Source organism: Petaurus breviceps, unplaced genomic scaffold, assembly GCF_028583685.1.
Source record: "Petaurus breviceps papuanus isolate PSGF00001 unplaced genomic scaffold, PetGlider_PUasm1.0 582, whole genome shotgun sequence".
Classification (NCBI taxonomy): Eukaryota; Metazoa; Chordata; class Mammalia; order Diprotodontia; family Petauridae; genus Petaurus; species Petaurus breviceps.
The window spans coordinates 14,833,674-14,845,733 of NW_027186390.1; the positions used below are offsets into that span (position 1 = coordinate 14,833,674).

Here is a 12,060-nt window from a genome sequence, read left to right on the forward strand (position 1 = left end):
AGAAAATGAAGGTGTTGATTGCAGGGGGAGAGGGATTTTTGCCTCAGACAAGGGTTTAATAACCAGGATACTTAGGGAACAAATACAAATTTATAAAATTAAAAGCCATGTCCCCAGTGGGCTACTGGTCAAAAGATAAGAACAAACAGTTCTCAAAGGAAGGATTGTAAAATATTGACAGCCATATGAAAGGCTGCTCTGAATTTATAATAGAAATGAAAATCAAAACCATGATAAAAGATGAAAATGGCCCATGTTGGACTGCAAAAATATGGATACACTACTGATGGAGCTCTAAGTTGGTCCAGTCATTCTGAAAAGCAATTTGCAATTATTTTTTAAAAAGTGAATAAAAAAGGCAAACTTCAACCTAGAGATCCCACTGCTAGGCATATGATACCCCAAGGTAAAAAAACAGAAAGGTGTCAGGTACATTAAAATAATTATAATACCACTTTTTCTGATATCAAAAAATTGGTTAATAAAGTATTGGAGGATACCTAAACAAATCACAGCATATAAAGATAATGGAGTATTGTTGTGCCATAAGAAATTATTACTGAAGAATTAAGCATTGGAAGAATAATATGAACCAATGCAGAGTGAAGTAATCAAAACCATGAAAACTATTCACAATGGCTACAACAATGTAAATGAAAAGAATGACAATAAATACCCTTGAAAATTGTTTTAAGAGGTTGGTGAAAATAAGTGTGGAATACTATAAACTATTAGAATTAATTGATTTGTTGGCTCAGTTTACCAAACTGCTTTTTTCTCTTTTCATCTTTCTTATTTATTCCTGTAATACTGAGTTGTTTGTCTTTCGTTTTCAAAGAGGACCAATTATGTCATGGGTTGATGTCTTGACTTGCTCATGACTTGGACTTAAGTGAGGCAGAGTTGCACAAAGTCAGCTGCTCCACTTTCCTGGAGTCATTGAAGTCAAGTAGCAAGACAAAAGTCAGGATGACTGATGATGGCCTGGGATGCAGTGGATGACCTTGGCATCTTTGATGTCTGACCAAGTTCTAAACACTTTATATCACCTGCATCAGCCACCTTTGTGATCAGTGGAACAAACTGTTCTCATCCAATCATTCTACCTGGGAAAGTCTTCACATGCTTGGGGTGGATACCCCTAATTCACCAATGGATTTGAGGCCCATCATTTACCCTCAACCTGGTTTAGCCCATTTGCTCAGATGGTTTTTACCAGGGTGTGGCCTCTGTTCATGCTACACTTTCTTAGAGCCACAAATGAGAGGTGGACACCAAAAGTGGATGAGCAGCCCTAAAAAGAGCTCTGCAAGCCTTCACATCAGAGGTGCTGGTCCTCCCTTAAAACTCCATACACACCACTCCAGTATCTTAATCCTGGGTAGAGAAGAAGACAATAATATATTCAGAAGTACAGGTAATGGGAAAATAACACATTTTAAGCTTAAAGAGTCTCTGAATTTAAAACAAGTTTCTTCTACATTAATACATGCATAATAAATTATACATTAAATCTCTTTAATTTATTCATAGACAAAATAAGGCACTTAATTGTGTGCATATGCAAGCAAATATCTGGAAGTGGCAGCACTCAGAAACCAAAATTAAAGAGTAAATAGACATTTATCAAATAACATTAAAACTAAACATCTCTGAATAGGAGAAAAGGCAAATAAATGAAAAAAGACAAAGAATGCCCCAAATATTCAATACACATTTTTTGTTATATATCACAATACAGATGTTAGAAGCCCCATTTGGCCGGTAAGAAAATGGCCTTAAAGAGGTTAGGTGACTTGCCCATAGTCACTAAGCTAATAATTAGAGTTTTTACCAAAGTATTATTTTTTAGATCTAAAAATTTTCCTTTTTTTTTTTTTTGGAAGAGAGAAGGCAGGGCAATTGGGGTTGTGACTTGCCCAACGTCACATGGCTAGTAAGTGGATTTGAACTCAGGTCCTCCTGACTCCAGGGCCGGTGCTCTACTCACTGCACCACCTAGCCCCAGTAGGTACTTTTCAGAGAGAGAAATCCAAGCTATAAATACCATATAAAAAAATAGCTCTCAATCACTAATAATCAGAAATGCAAATTAAAACAACTATTTGGTATCACCTCTGATCTGTCAGATTGGTAAAGACATAAAAGAAAAATGACAAATGTTGTAGGAGCTATGAGAAAACAGGTATTTTGATGTACTATTAGTGGGATTGTAAACTGATCCAACCATTATGTAAAAAAATTTGGGTCTATGCCCCAAAAGCTATTAAACTGTATAAGTCCTTTGACCCAGCAATACTGATAAAAAGTTTATAATTCAGAGAAATTAATAAATAAATCAATAAATATTTATGTGTCGGGCACTGTTAAGTGCTAGGGGAGGCTCTACCCTTGGGGAGTTCATAATTTAATGAGGGAGATAACAAAACATATATACAAACAAGCTATATACAGGATAAATATGAAATAATTAACAGTGAAGGCACTAGGACTAAAATCATTAAAAAAAATGGGATTTTAGTTAGGACTTAAAGGAACCCAGCAAAGCCAGTAGGATGAGATGAGAGAAAGCATGCAGATGTGGGGACAGTCAGAGAAAATGCACAGAGCTGAGAGATGGTGTTTCTTTTCTTGGAACAGCCAAGAGGCCAGTGTCACTGGATTAAAGAGAATATTGGAAAGGTAGTGAGAGCTAAGTTATAAAGGTATTTGAATGCCAAACAGCATTGTGAAGTTGATCCTTGGATCATCTAGTTGTCTATAATTTATATCAATTGATCAATAAACATTAGCACAGACACTGTGCTAAGCACTAGGGATATAGGAAGAGGCAAAAGATACTCCTTGTCCTTAAGGACAAATTATAATTACTATCTAATAAGGGAAACAATATGCAAAAAAAAAAATATTCACAGCAAACTACATACAGGATAAATAGGAGATAATTAACCAAGGGAAGGCACTTGAATTAAGAGGGGTTGGGAAAGGATTCCAGTGGAAGGAGATGGAGTGACATGTTTATGAAGTAGCCAGGAGGCCAATGTTACTGGATCGAAGAGAACCTTTCAAGGAGTAAGGTGTAAGAAGACTAGAAATGTAGGAGGGGGCTAGGTTATAAAGGGTCAAATTAAATGTCAAAAGAGAATTTTGTGTTTTATACTAGAGACAATAGGAAATCTCTAGAGTTTATTGGGTGATGGTGGGAGAGCTGCACTTTAAGAAAATTACTTTAGGGGCTGAATGAAGGATGGATTGTGGGAGGAGGTAGTGCAGAAGGTGGGGCTGGAACTTGAGGCAGGCACATTCACCAGAAAGCTATTGCAATACTTCAGGCATAAGGTGATGAAGTCCTGCACTAGAGTGTCAGAGGAAAGAAGGTGGTGTATTAGAGAAATGTTGCTAGGTGAAATCGACAGGCTGCAGCAACAGATCGAATATGGAGGATGAGAGATGGGGAGAGGATGACAACTGGAATGCAAAGCTGAGGGACCAGGAGGGGCCTTTGGTTTAAAAAAGAAAGCCAAATAACCATCCTTTTATTAACTATTTGCTAGTGATAATTACTAAAATGATTAATTACCCAGCAACTGTCTCTCAAACTTTTTTTCTCTTTTTTATTTTTTAGTTTACATCATTCATTTCCACAAGATTTTGAGTTACAAATGTTCTCCCCATTTTCCCCTACCCACCACCCCAAAGCAGGGATCCCACTGAATATCCCCTCCCCCAATATGCTCTTTCCCATATCTTCCCCCATCCCCCCGCCTACTTTCCAGTAGGTCAAGATGGATCTCTATGCCCCATGCCTGTATATCTTATTTCCCAGTTACATGTAAAATAATAATAATATATGTTTTTTTTTAAACATTTGATTTTAAAACTTTGAATTCCAGATTCTTTCCCTTCCTTCCTCATCACCCACCCTTACTGAGAAGATAAGCAATTCAATATAGGTTGTACATGTATAGCTAAGCAAAACATTTCCATAGTGGATATATTGTGAAAGACAGACTATATTTCCCTCCATCCTATCTCACCCTACACTTGTTCTATTCTCTACTTTGATCCTGTCCCTTTTCAAAAGTGGGTGCTTCTAACTTCCCTCCCCCCCAGCCTGCCCTCTCTTCCATCATCCTCCCTCTCATCCCCTTTCCCCCTACTCTCTCGTAGGTGAGATACCCTATTGAGTGTTTATGTCATTCCCTCTCAAGCCAAATTCAATGAGAATAAGATTGACTCATTCCCTTTTAACTTCCTGTTTTTCCCCTCTATTGTAACACTTTTCCCTTGCCTCTTCTATATGAGATAATTTACCCCATTCTATCTCTCCCCATCTCCTCTAATTATATTCCTCTCTCACCTCTTAATTTCACCTTTTAAGTATCATCCCTGCCTATTAAATTGGTCCTGTGCCCTCTATGTATACCTGTAAATATATATACACACATTTACATATGTATTCATATGCCCATATGCCCTCTGATATAGACATATATATATATATATATATATATATATATATATATATATATATACATTTCTAAATTTTGATGCTGAGAAAAGTTTCATCAGTTACAATTATCATTTTCCCATGTAGGAATGTTAATAGTTCAACTTTGATAAGTTCCTCATGATTTCTTTTCCCTGTTTACCTTCTCATGCTTCTCTTGCTTCTTGTATCTGAATGTCAAATTTTCTATTCAACTCTGGGTTTTTCATCAAGAATGCTTGGAAGTCCTCTATTCCATTGAATTACCATATTTTCCCCTGAAACATGATACTCAGTTTTGCTGGATAGGTGATTCTTGGTTTTAATTCTACCTCCTTTGACCTCCAGAATATCATATTTCAAGCCCTTTAATCCCTCAGTGTAGAAGCTGCCAGATCCTGTGTTATCCTGATTGTATTTCCACAATATTCAAATTGCTTCTTCCTGCCATCTCATAATATTTTCTCCTTGACCTGGGAATTCCAGAACCTGGCTGTAATATTCCTAGGAGTTTTCTTTTTGGGATCTTTTTCAGGAGGTAATTGGTGGATTCTTTCAACCTCTATTTTGCCCTCTGGTTCTAAAACATCAGGGCAATTTTCCTTGAGAATTTCTTGAAGGATGATTTCTAGGTTCTTTTTTTGATCATGGTTTTCAGGTAGTGAAATAATTTTTAATTATCTCTCCTGGATCTATCTTCCAGGTAAGTGGTTTTCCCAATGAGATATTTCACATTGCCTTCTATTTTTTTTTCATTTGTTTGGATCTGTTTAATAGTATCTTGATTTCTCATAAAGTCACTAGCCTCCATTTGCTCCAATCTAATTCTGAAGGAATTATTCCCTTCAGTGAGCTTTTGAGATTCTTTTTCCATCTGGCAAATTCAGCTTTTTAAGGCATTCTTCTCCTCATTGGCTTTTTGAGCCTCTTTTCTCATTTGACTTAGTCTATTTTTTAAGGTGTTATTTTCTTCAGTCAGGTTATTGACTCTCATTTCATAATTTTCTTGCATCATTATCAGTTCTCTTCCCAATTTTTCCTCCACTTCTCTTATTTGGTTTTCAAAATCCTTCTTAAGGTCCTCTATGGCCTGTAAGCAGCTCATATATTTCTTGGAAGCATTTGGTGCCAGAGTTGTAACTTTGCTGTCTTCCTCCTGTTTCATGCTTTGATACTTTTTGTCCCCAAAATAGGAGTCTAATGTCAGATTGCTCTGCTTGCTTTGCTTCCTTTGCTTGCTCATGTTGCCAATCAATTACTTGACTTTTGAGCTTTTTGCCACAGTAAAACTCTGCTACCAGAAAGGGGAGTTTTATCCTAAATGCTAGGGTTTTCTCAGCTGCTGGAGCTATTAATTGGGTGCCCTCTCTGAAGTTTCCACATGCTCTGGCAAACTGGTCATGCACCCTAGGACCTCCACCCTAGACAGCAGTCCAGATCCAAGCAGGTTAAAGCAAGAGTTCTTACCCCTCAGAATGGCCACTTGGTCCCCCTACAATCTGCAGGCCAAGAGCTCTGAAGCAGCCATGTGGTGGCAGCTGCACAGCTGCCATGCCTCAGCTGCTTCTCCCTCCAGGGGGTAAAGACCAGACTGCACTCCTGAACTCCCGGATCCCAAAGTCCACACTGCACTGACCTCTAACTTTGTTCTTAGCATCTATGGGTTGATAATTCTGGAAACTGCCACAGCTGCTGGTGATCTGAAGTCCCTCCAGCCAGTGGCTGGTTGTGGCTGCCCTGAGGCTAAAACCTCTGGCTCATAAGGGGCTAGGTTCAGCTCCCAGAGGGCTGTGCTGGCCCCTTCCTTCCCCCTTGCTGGGCTGTCTTCAGCAGGAGGTTAGCTTCTCTCTGTCATTTTGTGGGTTCTGTAGCTCCAATGTTTGTTTAGAGTGATTTTTTACATGAATTGGAGGAGGTGGGAGTTGGAGCCACATGGAAGTCCTATTTCTACTCCACCATATTGACTCTGCCCCCTCAAACTTTTTATATATCACAACATCAAGTTTGAGATGTCTGAAAGACAATTGCAGATGCAAGATTGGATCTCTGCAGAGAGATTGGAACTGGAAAGGTAGATTTGAGAGTCATCAGCATAAAGATGAAAATTAAATCCATGGGATCTGATGAAATCAGTAAGTGAATTAATATAGAGGGAGAAGAAAAAAAGAACCCAGGACAGAACCCTCTAGTTAGAGGCTATGATCTGGATGAGGATCCAGCAAAGGTCATCTAGTAGGAGAAAAGCTGAGAGTGGCATCCAAAAAACCTAGATTGAAAAGAGTCTCCTAGAGAAGGCGATTGACAGCACCAAAGGCTACAGAAAGGTCAAGAAGAATGAGGATAAAGAAATGACCATTGGATTTGCCAACTAAGAGACCATTGGTAACTTCAGAGACAGTAGTTTTAATGGAATGATGAGATCAGAAGCTGGATCATAAAAGGCTAAGGAGAATAAAAGGAGAGAAAGTTGAGGTGTCTATTATATCCCTTTTCAAGGAGTTCAGCTACAAAGGGGAGAAGAGATCTAGGAAGATAATGGAGATGGAAAGATTAAGTGAGATTTTTTTTGTTTTTGCTTTGTTTTTGGAAAGAGGAGACATGGGCAGCAGGGAATGAACCAGTAGACAGGGAAATATTTAAGATAAGGGATAGAGTAAGGAATGACAAAGGGGGAATTCTGTTGGGAAGAGATAGGATGAGGTTGTTTACAAAGGTAGGTAAGGCCACCTCATCATGTGATAGAAGGGTGAAGGAGGACATAGTGGCAGAAGGCATAGGAGTGGTATGACAGGAGGAAAATGGAAGAAGAAGGAGCTGATGGCAAATGGCCTCAATATTTTTTCTGCAAAATATGAGGTGAGGTTTTCAGTTTAGAGAATTGGGTGAGAGAGAGCCATGGGAGAACTGAGGAGGGATGAACAGGTTTAGAAGTCACTGTGGAAATTGGGATAGTGAGTTGAAATGGGAGGCATTACCTAGCAGCAGTGAGAGCCCAGTTGAGTATAACATAAATTTGTAATGTACCAAGTCAGAATGATTGGATGACTTTCTCCACCTTCATGTAGTAGCATATGTATAGGAGTGAAGGTCACAAGTGGTAAGAGTAATCCATGGTTGAGGTTTGAATAAGTATAATCAGAGATATGATAAGGGAGCTTGAGATTTGGAAGAGAACAGTTTAAATTGACTCACCAATTGATCAAGATAGGAAAAAGAGGAAAGGGTAGCTAGTGCAAGCAAGAGAGATGGCTTGGGAGATATTTTTTTTTGTTTTTTGCAGGGCAATTGGAGTTAAGTGACTTGCCCAAGGTCACATGGCTAGTGTTTTGTGTTAAGTGTCTGAGGCTGGATTTGAACTCAGGTCCTCCTGACTCCAGGGCTTATGCTCTATTCACTGCTCCACCTAGCCACCCCAGCTTGGGAGATAATTTAGGAATCAAAGAATTGGAGGTCACAGTGTACATGAAAATAGGGTTTTGCTAAAAAAGGCAGAGGAAGAGATAAAAAGTAAATTGTTTTTAATTGAGTAAGGGGGTGTCAGAATTCTTGAGTACAGAGTATGAAGGTACATTTGTAGTTGATGACAAGATCCAGGCTATGACCTTCTTTGTGTGTGACTGAGAAGGGGAGGAGGAGTAGCTCAGAAGAAGTGACTAGGTTGAGTGGTTAGAGTACTTGAGATAGAGTTAATATGGAATAACTAGATGGTGTTTGGTTGAAACTTTGGGGTTGAGTGGGATGGGAATAAGGAATCAGTTGGCCAAGTGATAGGGAATGGGGTTTGATTTATGAGCTTCAGGGGTTCAGAATCACTGAAATGACCAGGCATGAGGATGTTCATGAGTAGAGAGGGTACCTCTCCTCTCCCCAGTGGAGTTGGAGATCACACTGAAGGCAAGTATAATATGAAAATGTAGGCACAAGGTCAGATGATCAGATGGTCAGATGGGAGATGCTATTTCACCACTCCTCTTCCCTTTGAGGGAATGCAAGATGGGCATTTAACCCACACAGCAGGAGAAAAAATTCTCATTCCCCACCAACTTTTCCTTTCCTCTTCCCTCCATAGATAGGCAGAACAGGAGATAGAAAACCTGAGATCAAAGGTAAGGTTGCTCCTCTACATGAGAGATTCTCCACATTCCAGCGGGGAGATTGGGCTGGCAGTAAAAGGTGAAAGGCAGATGGAAGATGTCCAGCCCCTTGCTTCCTTCCCTCAAGGTATATCCTGCACCCAAAAAAAAGATGGAAGATACTAGGTGAGAGGTCAGAAGACCATTTGGCTCACCTAGATTAAAGAAAGAGATAAAAGGGGTGGCCAGGTGGTGCAGTGAGTAAGAGTCGGCCCCAGAGTCAGGAGACCCGGGATTGGTTCCAGCCTCAGATATTTAGCACCCACACAAAATAACTGGTCGTGTAACCTTGAGCAAGTTACTTAACTCCAATTGCTTTAATAAAAAAAAGAAAGAAATAAAAGACAATAGGTACAAAAATATTTATAGCAGATTGTTTTGTGGTAGTTAAAGCATTGGAAACTGAGGACATGCCCATCAAATGGGGAATATCTGAACAAGTTATGGTATTTGAAAGTGATGAAATACCAGTGTGCTATTAAAAAATAATGAAAGGGAAGGTTTCAGAGAAACCTGAGACTTATATGAACTGATGCAAAGTAAAATCAGCAGAACCAGGAAAACAATTTGTATAATAATAACAATATTATAATCAACTTTGAAAGACTTAGGAACTGATTAATAAATAACCAACCACAATTCCAGCAGACTCATAATGAAATATGTTCTCACCTCCTGATAGCTGATGGACTTGGAGAGCAGATTGAATAATCTTTTGCCTTCTCATTTCTTTTTTCCTTTTCTTTCTTTTTTCCTTCTTTCTTCCTACCTTTCCTCCCTCCTTTCTTCTCTCCTTCCATCCTTCCTATCTTCTACCCATCCTTCCTTCCTTTCTTCCACATGGTTAATACAGGAATTTGTCTTGCATGACTATGCATATTTGCAATATTTTTTGTTTTTTATCTTCTCAATGGATGGAAAGAGGGATGGGGGAAGGAAAGAATTTGGAACTGAAACTAAAATTGAATTTCTAAAAATAATTTTAGCAAAAGAAATAGAGTTTGAACCCACAGTGCTTTCTTATTCCAATCTATTCATTAGACTGTACTGTATCTTCATGCTTCAAGAGTAAATTTGTGAGTCACCATAATCTCTGCACCCAGACTTTACTTAAGGTTGCTAATTGAAATCAGCATCACAGAATTGAAATCTTGTGATTGGGAACTATCTGAAGAACTCTCTGTTTATTACCTCTGTGAGGTAAATGTGACAGAGAAAAATTAGAGAAAAACATTTTCCCAATTCTATTTGGAAATATAAATCTACCCCTCCCCCCAAAGCACTGCTTCAGAAACCCAACATTCACTCCCACCATTTTTCTGGGTCATTCTTCACATTACAATCTTTATCTCACCCTAAAAATGTCTAGGTTGATAAACTGAATTCCTATACTCTACATCTTCAAAAAATACTTAGAATAAAACTGGCTTTTCAGTAACAAACCTCTCCCTACTCCCTTCACCCCCAAAATATTGTCCTCATTTATCCCTGTATGTTGCAAACCAATATGGTCTTGGCTAGGCATAGATCCGATGAAGGACCTGAAAACAGTTTGAGGATATGAGCTGGCAGATTGGCATTCAAAAATGATATTGAGAAATTTGGCTGGAAGTGGGATGCACCATGAAAAACTCTTTAAGTGTGGAACAACTTCTTTTATTTATTTTTTAATAAAGAAAACCCTATTCTTCGTCATGCTACACCCTCTCTACTTTCTCACTTCTGCCCCACATTAAAGAAAAATAAAATCCCTGTGACAAATATGCATAGTCTGGCAAAACAAATTCCTGTATTGATCACATCCAAAAAATATGTCTCATTCTGGGCCCTGAGTCCATTACTTTTCTATCAGGAGATAGTATGCTTTATCATTGATCCTCTGGATCCAAGATTGGTGGAGAGAGTTATTAAGTCTTTCAAAGTTGAAACAATACTCCTAATGTCATTCTGCTACTTCCCCAAGTGTAAAGAAACAAAGCAAGTCAATATACATTTATTAAGTGCCTATTCTGTACCACTACTGTGCTAAATGATGACAATACAAAGAAAGGGGTGGAGGGGACCCCATTCCCTGCTCTTGAGGTGCTCACAGTCTAATGAAGGAAACAACATGAAAATGACTATGTAAAATAAGTTATGTTCAGGACAAATTAGAGATAATTTCAGAGGGAAGGCACCATGATTAAAGAGGACTGGGAAAGGCTTCTTACAGAAGGTAGAACTTTAGCTAACTAAGACTTGAAGGAAGCAGGGAGTAGAGGTAAGGAAGGAGAGATTTCCAGGTATGGGGAACAGCTAAAGAAAATGCCCAGTCAGGAGATGGATTGACATATGAGGGACAGCAAGGAAGCCGGGGTCACTGGACTGATCAGTACTTGATGGGGAGAAAGATGTAAGAAGATGGAGAAGAGAGGAAGATGTCAGATTATGGAGGGTTTTATAAGCCAAAAGAAGAGTTTACATTTGATCCTTGAGATGCTGAAGTACTGAGCCTAGTAAGCCATACTTAAACTGCTTTTTTAGGAAAATAGGAATTATTTACATGTAGACAGGTCCTTCTCCTGCATTTCCCACATAGGAAACTTGAGCTGATTTCTCTCCTTTCCCTTTGGAAAGTTAAATGTATATCTTACCAATTACCTTCATAATGAATGTAGTCAATCAAATTGAATAGCAGTCAACCAGAGAAATTGCCATCTATTATGCCTACTCAGCACTGACAAATTTTTCTTAATGAGAAGGAAATTGAGCCTTTGGCCTTCACTACCCCATCACACCTTGCCTGTAGTATTGAGATAGCTCCCTCACTGATCTCTCATCATCTCAAGTCTCTCCCCTATCAATCTATCACTCAGCTGCTGGCTCCTCTGGCATTTGAAACAGTTATAATCTGGTTCTAACCTACCTTTCCATCTTTGTGCTTTATATATATGATGGGAGATCAGTAAGGGAGCTCAAGCCTGGAATGCATTCCTCCTCACCTGTCCTTCTTAGAAGTTTCCTTCAAAATTCAGTGAATATTTATATAGCACTTCAAGGTTTGCAATGCATTTTATATATCTTCATATGTGTCATCTGATTTGACACTCATAACAGCCCTATGAGATAGGTGCTATTACTATTTGTATTTTACAAATGAGGAAACTGAGACTGAGAAAGGTAAATTAACTTATCCAGAATCGCACAGCTAGTGTCAAGTCAAGTTGTCAATGACCATTTGTTAAGCTCCTAAAAGATGCCAGGCACTGTGCTAAGTCCTGGGGTTATGAAGAAGGGTGAAAACATGCTTGTTGTCAAGGAGCTCACAGTCTAATGAGGGAGACAACATGTAAACAACTATATACAAATGATGGATAGATAGACAGACAGACAGAGACAGACAGATCGATCGATAGATAGATAGATAGATAGATAGATAGATAGATAGATAGATAGATA

The 12,060-nt window shown here is 38.8% G+C and overlaps 1 protein-coding gene across 2 annotated transcripts in view; it reads right to left on the bottom strand.

The window, feature by feature from the left end:
* Positions 1–12,060, bottom strand: part of PSKH2 (protein serine kinase H2) — a 203,473-nt gene that overhangs the window by 111,439 nt on the left and 79,974 nt on the right. The gene's annotated exons all lie outside the window — the stretch shown is intronic.